Here is a 16,617-nt window from a genome sequence, read left to right as displayed (position 1 = left end):
ATGAAGGCTTTGGGAGGAACCTGCTTGCTTGCTTTTTCTGTCTTCAGGAGGTCACCTGCATTCCTCAGCCCTGGTCCCTGTGTCACATCACTCCAGTCTCTTGCTTCCATCTTGTCATTGTCTTTTTGCCTTCTATCCTGGCTCTGTCTTATACTGACCCTTGTGATTATATGGGGCCACCAGGTCACTTGGAATAATCTACCTTAAGGTACTTAGTTTAAACTTCTCCACAAGATCCCTCTGCCATACTCACAGGTTCCAGGGATTAGGACATGGACACTCTGGGGGAATATTATTCATTCCTCTGCCACATCCTGGTGGCAGAAGTTTGACCCATTACAGCTGTGGATAAGACTAACTCAATTCTTTGTTTAAATGCCCAAGAGTTGGAAGGGGCACACAGACACCCACCCAAATGCAATTCTGTATGAACAGACCCTCGATTGCAAAGCACAGCTATTGCTGCCTATGGACTTTCTGCGGTTGTCTTATTCTTTTAAAATAAAAAACAACTCAAAGAATTTGCTTTTGCTTTTTTAAACATTTTATTTTTAAATAATGACTGGCTTACAGAGAATTGCAAGATTATAAAGAATTCGTCTGTATTACAAAGCATTTCCAATGCCCTTCATGGATTCCCTAGATTTTGCCTTGTCTGTTTTATTAACCGCATCACCCCACCATTTTTATTCTCTGTACTAAACCATTTTGAGAACAAATTGCAGATAAGATGCCCCTTTATTTCCAGTGCACTTTAGCCTTTGAAAGGGTTTGCAAAATAGGACTGAATTATAGCAAGAACAGTTTTTCAGGAAAGATGTTCTTTAGGTCTGAAAATTCTGCTTTGGAAAGCAGAGACGGTCACACTCTTCCAGCCCTCTTTCTGCTTGTGGCCCTGGGCAGAGGATGCTTTCCTTACAGAGCAGGCCTAGGGTACAGACACTGGGGTGCCAGGGTCCACAAGCACCTTCTATTTACCCTGTTCTTACTGGCTAGGTTTCCTTTGGGAAAGCCGAAATTTTTCACTTCATTTGGCGGTGGGCATGTTTTAAGGAGTCCATTTGGAGACAGAAAGTAGACGAGCTGATTATTTCTCTCTTTTCACTTTCACTGCCAGGAAGCTCAACATTAAATGTGGGGATGGGTATTAGCAACCCCCATGGATCTTTCAACATAAGTACTCATATATAAATATACTCCCATGTAATTCCATGAGAACTAACCTTTCCACAAAGTATGTATATTCTTCTTGCTCATGGTACATTGTTCTTACATTGTAGTTTTTCAATTTCTTACAAAGTGCGTCAAATCTTATGTGGAACAACAGAATATACTCAAAGAGAATATACACAGATTAAGTTAAAATTATAAAATTTTGCCAAAGTATTCATCGACAGGCAGCTGCTATGGCAAAACATAAGACCTTTTTATATAATAATCAAATTTGAAAGCAAAGCCATTTATGCCACCAGATTAGGCATTAGATTCCAAACTTGTATAAGCAAAGCTAATTTTCTCCCTAACAGATATTATATAGTGGGCCACCAGCTTAATTTAAAATTCATCGAGCTTCCAAACAATAAGAAGCACTTTTCTCTCCAATGAACAAAGATGTTTTATTCATATGTGAATAAAGCAAAGATTCTTTCTATTCTATCTACATGAAGCAATTCTGCATTTCTATACAAAATGCGGTATTTTGCACCAGGCTGAGCAGTATTACAGAATTGCTGCGCATTCTGGACAAAGTTGTCTGGTGATGGCTCATGCACAGAATCACAAAAAGCACTTTGTATTTCCAAAAATGAAAAAAAAAATGTGTAAGCCTCTCTCTTGTTTTTTCCCCTCAACACCAGGCAGTGACGGGCATATACATTAATATATTCATTTTGGACCTAGCCTGGGGCATGCACCATATGGAGGACCAAAGTGTGTGGGCCCAGATCAATGGACCAAATAAAAGAAATGTGAAACTCCACACCAAAATATTTCAATACTTTTTGGCTTCAATTTTTCTAAGGGTGAAATTTAAATTAGGTTTTGTAAAATCGGGGGTGGAGTGGGGGGTGGGGATGGAGAATTTCTTCAAAATAATTGAGAACTCCCCTCAATTTGACAACAGGGTGATATATACTTATTCTAGGATTAACACCATAAAATATTCATATTTCTGGATAATTAAAAAGACATTATAAAAACAGCACATTCTTTAAAGAACTTTGCCCTCTTTCCTTTAACTTCAGATTTAAATGTTTCTTCAAAGTGTAAACAGAGTTCTTAAATTTCACAGGAAGCAATACTGGCAACCTGTTAAATTTAACAGGTAACATTATTTATCATCCCAGATAAGTAAAACTGAAATAATGAAATCTGAACTTAGAAGTTCTTCAGTTCTGGCCTCCTGAATAAAGAGCTGGTAAGTAGGGAGACCGCAGAAACTATCAGCTAGTTTCAGCTGAAACCTGAAGTGATGACTCGGAACGAAGCACGGGTTCCTTCAGCCTGCCAGCCTCACCCCTATCTCTGCTACGTGCAGGGATGGACTCTGATGGGACAAGGGAGAGGAGGCGGCATCCTCAGAGTCCTCACTGCACGCCAGTTCTTCACTCCTGTGTCCCCACAGGGCCCAGGCCTGGCACAATGGCTGGTCCCATAGACATTGCTGCTGCCACTCCTTTCTCAAGGCACATGGTTTTAAGTGTCTGCATTTTTAATGCACACTAAATTGTTCAATTATCTTTTTTTTTTTCAAAAGTGTTCTTTCTGTAAGACTCACCAGCTACTGCAACAAAAGGCAGCGCCTGGGTGAGGTGCTGCAGCAACAGCCTTCCAACCTCTGCCTGTGTCTCCCAAGTCCACCCTGAGCAAAGAAAACCCTCAGTGGCCCCTAGTGCAAGTCTTGCAGGGAGCCACACAGAAACAGCCCCCATGCTTCCTGGGTGCAGCCTTCCTCCTGACTGTGAGCTCCCTGGCTGTCCTTCCTGGTCCTGTCCCGAAGCTTCTGCCCAGCACACTCAGCACACTCAGCACACCCAGTCCTGCTCCTTGTGGAGGCCTATATGCTGGCTATGCTACTTAAAACCGTGCTCACCCCTCACTCATGCAGGCACACAGGCACTGAGCCCATCAGTCCCTTCTTCAAGGCAGTGTGGGAGACAGACACCCTGACAACAGCAGGACCAACGCAATACTGAACGCAGGAATAATGTGCAACTGGGTGTGGAAGCTGGGGCCTCACCTGTTCTCGTGTGCTTTATGCTTACTCTTGCCACACCTCAATGGTCACAGTCCTCCTTCAGCTTGGGGCTCCTCCAAACATGGCAGGTGACAGCGCTCTGAGGCAGCCCTGGGCAAAACCCAGCCTGTCAGGATGATGCGATGACCTCACGTGAATGCTTTACACTCCGAGTTCTGCAATTCCAATCTGCTTCCCATGTCTATATGCTAGGAACAGGGATGCATCCTACCCAGAAGAAGGGCATTAGACCCTCAGAAAGAAGATGGCAACTTCAGACACACAGTGGTTGCTAATAACCTCACCTTCCAGTGACTTTAAATCATTCTTCAGATGGAATGTTTATATTATTCCTAGAGAGAAGCTGAGTCCTTAGATTTGTCTGCAAGTGAACTAAGTGCAAATAACATTCTTTATAAAACACTTATTTTTCTAATGAGTCACTAGGCTTCCTTATTCTCCTATAACTTGTGTCCAAAAAGAAGTTAGTAAGTCTCAAATGCAAGAAGGATTTTCTTATGTCTAGGATGAGTGACTGAGATCTTGCTCTCAAACATGAAAATGAATAAACTGACCTTTCAATGTCTGCTCTGCTTGTAAAACCAGTAATCACACTCAGAATTCCACCTCTAATCTTCCCAGGAATATTAAACAGAATCAGATCAGCCATGTGAATTCTTTAGAACTTTGTAAGGCAAAAGTAGAAAAAATTTTAAATGCAAAAGGTACTTTCATGATGAACTCTACAAACCTGAAATTAAAAAGTTCAGGTTACAATATGAAATATATCCATAACTTGGATTGCTTATCCTAAGTCTTATGTAATACACAACTCTACTTTTTCAGATAATAATAAATTTAATCCACCTGGTTTCACAAAAGTCATACACTTGTTAATTGTGCTATAAACAAGGCTACAAGCTGGAGGCCTACAATAAATTATAGAGCTCTTATTTGTTTTTGTTAAGTATATATCAACTTTAAAACATTTTTAAAAGGTGGAAATAAATTTTAAAAGGTTATATTTTCTGATCATAAGGCCACAGAATAAGCCAGTCCCCAAAAGTACCTAATTTCGTGAATGCAAGTATTGACATTTTTTTCTAAGAGTTACAAGTTCAAACTATAAGAATGAGGAAAAGAATCAGGCCAGGTGTTATGGTTTAAATCTAAAATGTTCCCCAAAAGTCTTGTGCTCAGAGAGAGGTGGGGCTTTGGGAAGGTGACTGGATTATGGGAATGCTAAATTCATCTGTGGATTAGTCCATTGATGAGTTTAGAGCTGACTGTGCTATTAGGATGTGGGGTCTTGTAAAATAGGCAGGTCACTGGGGTTGTGACTAGGAAGGGTACATTCTTAACCCCAGCTCCTCTCTTTTTTCTCTGCTTCCTAGCTGCCATGGCTTAAATAGCTTCCCTCTGCCAGTTCCTTCCACCATACTGTTTCTGTCTTAGAGCTACCAACCATGGACTAAATTAAAAAAAAAAACGTGAACCAAAATTAACCTTAATCCCTTTAAGTTGTAAGTGTTGGGTATTTTGTCCCAGCAACTAGAAAGCTGACTACTACATGAAAGATAATAAGGAGTGTGTCACAAAGTGTGTGACCAAGCCAGTAGGAAAATTTGTTCATCAGCTCTGGGACTTCCTCAGAAAGTTTTAAGAACCAGGTACCCCTCAGAATAGACCACAGGTAGGAGAGAAGGGGGAAACTGACCTGACCAGAACCTTGTGAACCTCAGTGCTGTGGCTCTCCCCACCTGGAGCCTCAGACAAGCATTCAAGATGGCAAGCCCTGGGCCTCTGGTATTTCTTCCAAGACCAAAAATGGAAGGAAACACAGCATTTGGGAGGGCTCAGCTGTGGGGTCCAAAGGTCCAGGGCTTCATTTATGAAATGTATCCTTCTCTGAGAGGCAGGCAGGGATTAGCAAGGTATGAGCAGGAGGAGAGACTCCAAAGGAGGAAGCAGGAAAAAAACCCATAAGATGCAGGAGAGTTGGGTCGATACAAGATCTAGGAAATAAAGCTCTGTTTTAGGAAATAAAGCAAATGTTTTAATAAACTCAGCTATCAGTAACAACAATTTCTCCTTGCTCCTATCTCAATGTGCACAATGCATAGTTACTATGATCCAGGTTTAGTCTTCTCTGGGTTCCAGCAAAACAACAGACAAATCCAATCCTCACTGAGATCCACTCAAGGAAACAGGCATCATTTACTAAATAAATGTTTGCTGAATGAATACCATGTGCACCCAGCGCTCTGGATCAGGAGACTCCATGACTAGTAGACAACAACACAGCCACATAGGGGTAAACAATGGGATCATACAGCTTAGAAACACAAGCAAATGATAACCAGTGTTCTAACTGGTGCGACTGCAACCTGGATAAAGCATATTAAATCCCACCTATGCACACAGCTTTAGAGAAAACATATACATTACACAGCAGGGCCTGGATACAGAAGGAAGGGAATTAATAAAATCCTGGAAAACAGAACTAGAACCCAAGAACCCAGCAAGTCCCTGATATTTTATAGACATGTTATTTCAGAAAAAGGGACCAGTCTGCCAAAAAATCGACACATGAAATAGGACGAGATCTCACTAAAAAGACCAGAATAGGAAAGTTCCATTCATTGTTGATATGGCAACTCCTTAACAAAGCTTTGAACAAGCACCAGCTCAGAGAGAATCATTCTGAAGGAGCATTTCACTTTAGTCCAGGTCCTAATCTCTAACAATAACATGAAGCCTGGCTGTATTTTGGGTCCCAATATTTTGTAGGGTCACCACAGCTGGCATGAAATAGCCATTATGTTCCTTATTTAGAACTATGAAATACAGAAACAAATGAAATCCATAGTGTTAAAGCCTCTGAAGTGGGTATAACGATCATAATAAGGTTTATTGATAGTAATAAACTTTTCAGGCATCTTTATATATGGATGGTTTGTCTACTTTTTAAAAAGTCTTATGAGACTCATACCCATGGAACTTGTGACCATATTTTAAAATGTTTAATGGAAATTAACAGAATATGTAAATAGTGTTAACTGAGGAATCTGAACTTAAAAGTTGACCATTGTTTAAAGAGCAAATTAAATGAGGGCATCTCATTTTAACATGACAAGCTTTACAAATGAATTTACAGTATTTACAAGGTGTCTTCAAATGTGTTAGGTAGAATAAGTTTTTCTATTTATGGCTTTAATGAATTAAATATTGAGTAAAATACTGATACAGCGTTGTAAATCTTCCTTCCTGAAGAACCAAGGGTGAGAAAGAGTGTCCCTGTTCATGAGAGGCAAGATACATATGAAATGCTATAGGAATACTGAGGCTAGAACTGATTTTCTCCGTCCTGGGGGAGGCAGGGAGGAAACTAAGGCAAAAAATTACCAAAGCAGCAGGTAATGTTTCAAGACTCTTGAAGAAAGAGCAAGCAAAAACAAGATGGACAGTGGGGGGAAGTGAAGAAAACATACTTCCACAAATAGAAAAACATGAGCACAGTCCAAAGTGATGACCCAACGGGGAGGGGTTTGGGAATCAAAAATGATTGTATCTCGCCAGAGCAAGGATAAGGGACACAGGGCGAGTTTGGTACTCACAGGAAAGAGTATATGTTTATCCTGATGGACCATGGAAGAATTTTCAGTAGTGACATAATCAGATCTGTGTTTTAGGAAGACCCTTCTAGCAGCAGTGTGGAAGATGGCCTGCTGGGGGACAACACAGGTGGGAGAAGTGACAATACCGGTAATAAGTAATAAGATCCTACAGTGCAGAATGAAGTTGATAGACCTCAGAACAGTTAGGAAGTAAAACCTACAGAAGGCAGGCCCTGGAGATACAGGGCTATGCAGTCAGTAATGCCAACTAAAAAACTGAAAACACTCAGCAATTTTGAATGAGTGACAGAATACTGGCAACAGTACACAAACACATGGCTCTATTAGTCAGCTTTCCATTGCTATGACAAGATACATAAGGAAATCAATGTAAAAAAGAAAGACTTATTTTGACTCACTGCCTCAGTGGCTTCAACCCATGACCGCCTGGACCCACCACTTTGGGCTCATGATGAGCCAGAACATAGTGGTGGTAGGGTGTGGCAAAACAAAAAGATTTTCTTCATTGTAGCCAGAAAGCAGAGAGAGACAGAGACAGAGGAAGAGGACAGGGATATTCAGTCCCCCAGGTCACACACCCATGACATGCTCTGTTCAATTCCATTACCTCCCAATAATGCCATCAAATTATGTCTTCATATCCAATCACTTCAAAAGCCCTTCAAGATAGGTCCGCCCCTTCAAACCGGAGTGACAGAAGAACCAGGCAGCAGGCGCCAATAACAGCGGCGATCGTGCCCCACCCCCGGCCCCCATGAACAAGAGAAAGAAGACCTCTCCAAGGTTCCTAGATGAAAACTGAAGCCCACTGGAAAAATGAAGAAAATCTGCAATAAAGGCACACCACACCACCATAGTTGGTAAGTCAGAGGGACCAGCACGTCACCTTGGAACCTGGTCTACTTTCAGGGGAAAGATAGCTGGAACCTACTGTAGAAACCTGCAGAGTTCAACCCAGCAGGACGACAGAGATCCCAACTTGGGCCTTGCACCCCAAAATCAGCCTGAACCTCAGGGAACAACTGCTGGCTTGCTGAGACTAATTAGCTTAGACCTGCCCACTCCTGCCCACATTGTCTATTGTGTCAAAAGAGGCACACCCTGAAGGTGTATTTTTTATTTTCAAAGTAATATTTTTCACTTATCTTTAATCATTTAAAAATATTTTTATCTATCTTTTTCTTTTCTCAAATATTTTTCCTTTTTTAATCTTCTTTTTCTTATCTTTTCTTTCTCTCACTCTCTCTCCCACCTTGATCTTCATTACTCTCCCTTTTTTTGCTCCTGCTCCTATCCTAATTTGAATTTATTTTCTTTCTTTTCCCTTTCTTCTCTTTTTCCTTCTTTCAATTGCCATTAGTTTTAAAAGAATGTGATTGCAATCTCTAGCCTCCATATTGATGCTAGTTTGTTCTGCTCATGGGAATATTTTGTTCTGTCTTCTCCGCTTCTCTTCAACAGCTCCCTAGAGTTTGTGTGATCTTCCTGTGTCCTCTGACCTCACTTCTCACCTTTCTCTATACCATCTATCTATCCCTCCCTAACAACTCCAGCTAAATCCCCATTCTGAAGAGTAAAGTTGTTATACTGAAGAGTTTATTCACTATAAACATATTTTGGGCTGGTCCTCAATTTTTGTTTCATTCACATGGTTAAAGGTGATAGAATAACTACCACAAATTGTCATTTTCTAAACTGTGCATGATGCTACTGTGCTGCTGATTGTATCACTTGGGCTAAGGTGTTGTGATTGATCTAATCAGTTGTCCTCCCTAGTATAATGAAAATGAGTTAGCCTCAGAGACATTAGAGACTCAAAATCTAAAGACCAGCTATATCTGAAAAATGGAACTATTAACCCAGGAATTAAACCAACGACAGGACCAATGACAAAAACAGAAATGAGAAGACATTTAAACAAGACACAAACACAGACTTCCACCCCACCAAAGGTAAACTCTGGGGGAAATGAGGTGGAAAAGTCTTCCAGTCAACCATCTGGACACCTTGAACCGATAGCACAGGAAGTTAAAAAAAAGATAAATGAGACTCTAGAAAAATTCAAAACAGAAATTATTTCCCAGGTAACTATAGAGATGGTGAGAAGAATGAATGAAAGATATGATTAGAGACTCTAGAACAGAAAGATATTTTTAAAAATAGATGAACTCAGGACCATGATGGAAACCATTAATGGCCAGCATAGGAAATAAAAGGAAACTTTGAAAGCCCAACATAGGAAAGAAATGGAATCCATGAAACAGATACCCAGGAGATTAAAAACTCTATATAAAGCATTAACAGCACGATGAAAGAATGTGAAGGTAGAATTTCACATACAGAAGATAGGATTGTGGTCAGTGACCATGAAAAGAGAGATCTCTTAAAAACAGTAAAGGACCATGAGAAATCAATCCAACAACTCTTAGATGATGCAAAGAAGAGTAATATAAGACTGACAGGAATCCATGAAGTAGGAGAAAGTACAAAAGACATTTTTAAAAAAACTGTTTACAGAATTAATGACAGAAAATTTCCCAGAGGGGAAGAGTTTGACAGATAAGCAAGGAATATAGGACTCCAACTAGCCATGATCAAAAAAAAATCTACACATAGACATATAATAATTGTGATCTTGGAAACTCAGCAGAAGAACAAAATACTACAAGCAGTTAGAGAAAAGACAAATCACATGCAAAGGAAAGCCCATCAGAATCACAGCAGACTTTTCAACACAAACCCTCAAGCCAAGGAAAGCCTGGAGTGAAGTATTTCAAGTCCTAAAAGAAAACAACCTCCAGCCTAGACTGATGCAACCTGCAAAAATATCTTTCAAAATTGATGGAGAAATATGATACTTCTACAACAAAGATCACCTAAGAAATTTCATGAACACCAAACTGGCACTCCAAACAATTCCAAACAGTATCCTGGAAAAAGAAAATGAAGAGCACAACTCCATAAGGGCCAACAGAGCAAATATACCAGGCAAGGTAAGAAATTAAAAGGAGAGAAGGAAAAATAACACATGTGTCATTCTCCAAAACAGACGACATACTAGCTTATAGAACATGCTTAAGTAAATGCAAAGGAAGTGAAGTTATCCCCTGGATATGATCAGAGCATAGTGCATTTAAACTGGAGATCAATAGCCTAAGAAACTGCAAGAACTTCACAAAATACATGGAAATTAAATAACACCCTGCTGAACAACCACTGGGTCACAGAGGAAATTAAAGAAGAAATTAGACAGTTTCTACAATTAAATGATAATGCCAATACAACATACAGGAAGCTATGGATTACAATGAAAGCAGTTCTATGAAGGAAATTTATAGCAGTAAATGTCCATACTAGGAAAACAGAGCAAGCTCAAATAAACAACCTAATGCTTAAACTTAAGGTCCTAGAAAAAGAAGAGCAAGACAAACTGAAAGCTTGAACAAGGGAGGAAATTTTAAAGATCAGAGCAGAAATTAATGCAATGGAGACTAAGAGAATGTTACAAAAAAATCAATGAATCAAACGGTTGGTTTGAAGAATGAATAAAATCAACAGACCCTTAGCCAACCTTATCAAAAAAAGGAAAGAAAGAGCTCAAATACATGCAATTAGGAATGAAAAAGGTGAAGTCACAACAGATCCACCAGAAATCCAGAGGATCATTAATACCTACTTCGAAATCCTATACTGTAATGAAATGGAAAATACAGAAGAAAAGGACAGATTCCTAGACACATATGAACTTCCAAAGTTTAACAAAGAAGATATAAAAAGTCTAAACACCCCAATTACATTCTGCGAAATTGAAATGTAATTAAAATATTACCAACAAAGAAAAGCCCAGGCTGTGGTGGCTTCACTGCTGAATTCTATAAGACATTTAGAGAAGAGCTATCACCAATACTCTTTAAACTCTTCAATGAAATTGAAATGGAAGCAATACTTTCAAATTCAATCCTGGAAGCAAGTATTACTTTGATTCCAAAACCAGGGAAAGACCCAACCAAACAAAGAGAACTAAAGGCCAATCTCCCTAATGAACATAGATACAAAAATCCTCAAAGATACTGTCAAACAGAATACAGAGTGTCATCAAGAAGATCATACGACCTAACCAAGTCAGTTATCCCAGGGATGCAAGGATGGTTCAACACACATAAATCAATAAATGTAATGCACTATCTTAACAGAATTAAGGACAAAAACCATATGATCATCTCAATAGATGCAGAAAAAAAATTCAACATCCATTCATGATAAAAACCCTACAAAAAAATGGAACAGATGGTCTTTATCTCAACATGATAAAAGCTATGAAAAACCAACAGCCAATATCATTCTAAATGGTCAAAAACTAAAAACCTTCACACTAAAATCAGGAATGAGACAAGGATGTCCACTGTCACCACTCCTGTTCAACATAGTTCTAGAAACATTAGTTACAGCAATTAGACAAGAGAAAGATTTAAAAGGAATAAAAATAGGTAAGGAAGAAGTTAAACTGTCACAATTTGCTGATGATATGATACTCTCCATAGAAGACCCAAAAAAAAAACCTGCCAAAAGACTGCTAGACTTAATTGACAGATTCAGTAGAGTAGCTGGATACAAAGTCAACACTCAAAAATCAGTACCCTTCTTGTACACGAATAACACTCACTGAGAGAGAAATTAGGGAAACAATTCCTTTCACAATAACATTCAAAAACATGAAATATCTAGGAATCAATCTACTGAAGGAGACAAAAGACCTCTACACTGAAAATTAAAGCACTGTGAAAAAAAGATAGAAGAGGATATAAGAAGATGGAAAGACATCCCTTGCTCCTGCGTAGGTAGCATAGTGAAAATGGCCATACTTCCAAAACTCCTATACAAATTCAATGCAATCCTGATTGAAATCCCAACAGTATATTTCACAGAACTTGAGAAAACAATCCAAAAATTCATTTGGAACCAGAAGAGACCTAGAATAGCAAAAGCCATTCTAGACAACAGAGACATGGCAGGGGGTATCACAACTCCCAATTTGAAACTATTCTACAAAGCCCCTGTGATAAAAACAGCATGGTACTGGCAAAGAAACAGACCCAAGGATCAATGGAATAGATTAGATGCAGAAACAACACCAGACATACTCAGCTACCTCATCTTTGACAAAGAAGCCAACCATCCTCACTGGAGGGAAAAGATAGCCTCTCTAATAAATGGTGTTAGAAAAACTGGCTTTCAACTTGCCAAAGATTAAAACTAGATCCCTATCTTTCACCATGTACTAAACTAAAATCCAAGTGGATTAAAGATCTAAATATCAAAACAGAAACACTAAACTTACAGGAAAATAAATTAGGTAGAACTTTTGAAAACATTGGCATAGGAGAAAACTTCCTGAACAAATCCTCAGCAGCATGAGAACTTGCATAAAGAATTAACTACTGGGATCTCATTCTATTAAAAAGTTTTTGCAGTGCAAGAGAAATCACCAATAGAACTAAGAGATAACCTACAATGTAAGGGAAAAAATTTACCAGCTACTCCTCAGACAAAGGACTACTATCTAGAATATATAAAGAACTCAAAAAAAACAGGACCCCCAAATACAAAGACACAAGACATTTCTCGGACAAAGAAGTAAAAGCAGCAAATAAATATATGAAAAAATGTTCAACATCATTGGTCGTTCAAGGGATGCAAATGAAAACAACACTGAGATTCCATCCTACCCCAGAAAGAATGGTTGCTAACAAGAAATCAACCAATAACAAATGTTGGCAGGCCTGTGGGGAGAAAGGAACCCTTCTCCACTGTTGGTGAGAGTACAGACTGGTGCAGTCATTGTGGAAATCAATATGGAGATACCTCAAATAACAAGGAGTTGAGGTTCCATTTGACCCAGCTATCCCTCTGCTGGGTATCTTTCCAAAAGAATTAAAAGAATCATATCACAGTGATATATGTGCATCCATGTTTATGGTGGCACAGTTCATAATAGCTAAAACTTGGAAACAACCCAAATGCCCATCAGTTGGAGACTGGATAAAGAAGATGTGGTTTTTCTATAAAATGGAGCACTACTCAGCCATAAAGAATGAGAAACTAGAAATATTTATAGTGAGATGGATGCACATTGAGGCCATACTCTTAAATGAAATAAATAGGACACACTTGAGTAAATATTAAATAGTTTATCTGATGTAAAAAACTAAAAGTGAAAATAAGGCTCAAATGGTATAATTGGGAGTGTGAAATAGGAAGAAAATAGCTAAAGGGGAGGTGGGAAGGGGAGGGGAAAGGAAATAAGGGAAAAGAAAAAAACAAAAAAGGAAAAATGGAAACAAAGTCTTTGTAAATAGGGAAGGGTGAAGTGAGTGAAGGGAGGGTAGGGGTATGGGGAAAAAACAAGAACCAAGATACATCATATAAAGATACAAGATCCCAATGATAAAAGTAACTGTATTATTTGCTTTAAATGTACCAGTAAACTTAATGGGGGAAAAAAAAGCCCTTCAGCTGGCAACCAATACTTCAACACAATGAGCTTTTGGGGACATTTCAGACCCAAACCATAGCAAGGGTGCTTGGTAGAAGTTACTGTGTATGAGGTATGATCAAAAATATGGTGAATGTGTAAATTTTAAAATTTCAAATTACAATAAAAGATACATTGCTGTGAATGCCCCTCAAAACACTGCTCTGGGTAAAATACTTACCTCATCATTCCTGCCACTTTTTGAAGCAATTCTGGAAGCTCTCTTCCTTGACTGTCTTTCAGCTGCCTTGATATCCCGAGTTGATTCCAAATGTTAGGGCAACTTCTGCCAAATAAAAACATTACACTGTGTCCTCATCCATCTTATTTACTGGATCTGGCACCGTGTGACTTCTCGATCTTCCCCTAAGTCAAAAAGACCCCGAAAGGCAAATGTTTTGAACTGATTCAGCACATCAAGGCATCCGTAACAGCACAACTAATGTCACTCATGAATCAGAACTTCCAGAACTGCTTCAGAAAGTGGCAAGAATGATGGGATTTGGGTTTGAAAGGAGGAGGAGTATTCTGAAGCAGATTAATGGCAACGTGTCTTTTACTATAATAAACTTTGTTTTGAATTTAAACATTCACCATAATTTTCATCATACCTCATATTGATCCCTGTGACAAGAACTTTGTCTTTATCATCTAATTTCATCTTTACTCAATTCTTAAGGCAGGCATGTTTGTTCTCCAGAAAATGAGACACAGGGAAGTTAGACAACCTGCCCAAGCTTACCCAGCTACTCAGGACAGAAACCAGTACTGATGCTCAGACAATCAAGTTCTTCACCTATCGAAGAAAATCAATTTCAGAATTTCTAACAACTGATGTGATGGAAAAATTTGGATTTTTGAAATAAAAGCACAACCTCGAATACCAATTTGAGGGGTGTGGGGGGTGTCCAAGTAGAGATGTCCAGGGAGGCTGCCCAAAGCTTCAGGGAAATGGCAGGAGATAAAGGTTTGGAAATTATCAATAAGTGACTAAATAGGCTGTCATGATAATGATGGCATCATCCACAGAGGAAACAGAGTAACAAGAAAAGAGGACCAGGATCAAATTCCTAGGGATCCCAGATTTTAAAGAGAAGGACAAAGAGAGGCCAGAAAAGAAAAGGTAGGGGACAGAGTTAATAGTTTAACCCACAGAGTGGTATACTGGGGAGCACATTAAGTGTTTCAAGAAGGAGATGGTCAAAATGTGTGACCAAGCAAAGACGAAAATAGCTGTTGTAGTCATGTTTCGAGAAGATATTGGTGAGCTTAAGTGAAGTAGCTTCATGGAGTGATGGAGAGGAAAGCAGATTACACTGGGTTGGCAGTGAATGCAAGGAGAAAATGGGTGGGATGTGATTTGTAAAAGTCTAGCAATCAAAAAAGGAGTGAGAAGAGGGAGATCTGACGGGAGACAGAGTCAACAGAAGCATTGAAAATGAGACACACTTGATTAAGTATTAGTAAGAGAGAAACTGAAGACAAATAGAAAGAGTAAGAAGCAAGAACTAATTCCACAGGACTTAGGGCTGCAGCAGGTCTGAAAGAACCACTCTGAAAAGATGAAGAAGACATTCTGGGAAATAATAGCGGATCAGTGGCTTCTCCAGAAGCTGAAGGCCTACATGTTTAATGCCAGCACAGGTACAAAGTTTTCTTCAGCAGTTCTCACCAGCCCCTGGTTGGAGATAAGATTGATGTCAGCCTGCTCCAAGGCTTGAGCCTGCAGGAGGTAGTGAAACACCATGGAGGGACTGAGGTGAGGGAATATGAGAAGGGGGCGGCCCTGCATGGAATCTGGGCAGGCGAGAAAGAAAGAGAAGCCCTATGTGTCCAGCCTTGGACAAAGCCTGCAGGTGAAGAGCCTGGTCTGTCAGCATAGCTGAGCTACGTGAAAAGAAAGGTGAGCAGAACTATCCTGCCTACCTAGAATCGGAATCAGAGGTGGCTCAAGGGTAACAAGCTCATACCATCCCACATCCAGAGCTGTCCACAAGCTTCCAGCCACGACGCCAGCTGTGACCACACTGTACTTACTCACAGGAGACACCAAAACTGCTTCTGCCCCACCAGCTCCCCTCCTCCCACCCAAACCTGTTCACACCACTACCAGGAGAGGACAGAGGAGAGGAAAAGAAGGGACCTTTGAGTTGAGAAGAGCAACACACAACACCTGAGCCAGGTGGGCCAGGTTCACTCTCAGGTCTGCCAACTCATAAACTAAGTGGCCAGGATAATACCTACCCTCTCCTCAGATGACTCATCTTTAATATCAGGAAATGCCCATTCAGTATAGACGTCTGAAGGATTAAATCAATTAAGATATCTGATGTGCTTAGAATTGCACATCAAATACTAACATTTCCCAGAATTGTGAGTATTAGTTGTGCCTTGGATATTAAATATTTCTTAATATATTAAATAAATATTAAAGATCACATATTGAACACTCAGCAGCAGTGTTCAGAGTTGGTGCCTTAGGTGAGTGACTGGATGCTGACAGCTCTGACCTCACTTATTGATGAATTCATAGTTTCATGACTACTGGGAGGTGGTAAAAACTTTAGGATTATGGCCTAGTTGAAGGAAGTAGGCCACTGAGGGGTGCCCTTGAAGGTATATTTGCCCCTGATCTTTCCTCTCTCTTTTTTCTTCCTGGGCACTGTGAGGAGAGCAGATCTCTCTGCTCTGCTCCTTCCACCAGGATGTACCACCTTGCTGCAGGCCTAAAAGTAATCGGGCCAATCAACCACAGACTGCACCCTGAGCCATTTACCTTTTCTCCTTTAAATTGATTGCTCTTAGGTAACTTGCCACAGTGACCAAAAGAGATTCCTCTGACTCAACAAGGTGTGAGTTGGGGAAGCAGCAGGAAGACAGCCATGGCACTTTCAGGCAGTTTCAGGAGTAAGCAATGGGACACAGCCCCAGGAGAAGACAGTGAGATTATATGCCACTGGTGGAACCAAACAGGGGCATAGCTGCCACTCTGGAGAAGGGGATCCTCAGCAAACGGGACCATAGTCTTAAGCTTCACGATCCAGGTTCTCTTCCATCGCATCAGAAAACCAGTAGCACACAGAACCAAGGGGATAAAAGCAAGGCCAGGAACCACACACACCCCAGAAATCCAGCCTCCTCATGTGTCTTCCCAGCACCCAGCACCCAGCACCCAGCACCAGAAGAAAGAGGACCTCTGTGCTAGATCTTAG

General features: G+C 40.0%; 1 protein-coding gene across 1 annotated transcript in view; it reads right to left on the bottom strand.

Annotated features, from left to right (window-relative positions):
- The window catches only part of Sh3gl3 (SH3 domain containing GRB2 like 3, endophilin A3), an 88,596-nt gene extending 74,927 nt beyond the window's left edge, over nt 1–13,669 (bottom strand). Inside the window, exon 1 of the mRNA XM_033761116.1 lies at nt 13,587–13,669. The gene's annotated coding sequence lies outside the window, so the exon portion shown is untranslated. The remainder of the gene's footprint in view (nt 1–13,586) is intronic.
- Nucleotides 13,670–16,617: the final 2,948 nt, after the last annotated feature.

This window comes from Fukomys damarensis, unplaced genomic scaffold (genome assembly GCF_012274545.1).
Source record: "Fukomys damarensis isolate Sample0158 unplaced genomic scaffold, DMR_v1.0_HiC HiC_scaffold_7, whole genome shotgun sequence".
NCBI classification, from domain to species: Eukaryota; Metazoa; Chordata; class Mammalia; order Rodentia; family Bathyergidae; genus Fukomys; species Fukomys damarensis.
This window is presented reverse-complemented; position numbering and strand designations above follow the sequence as displayed.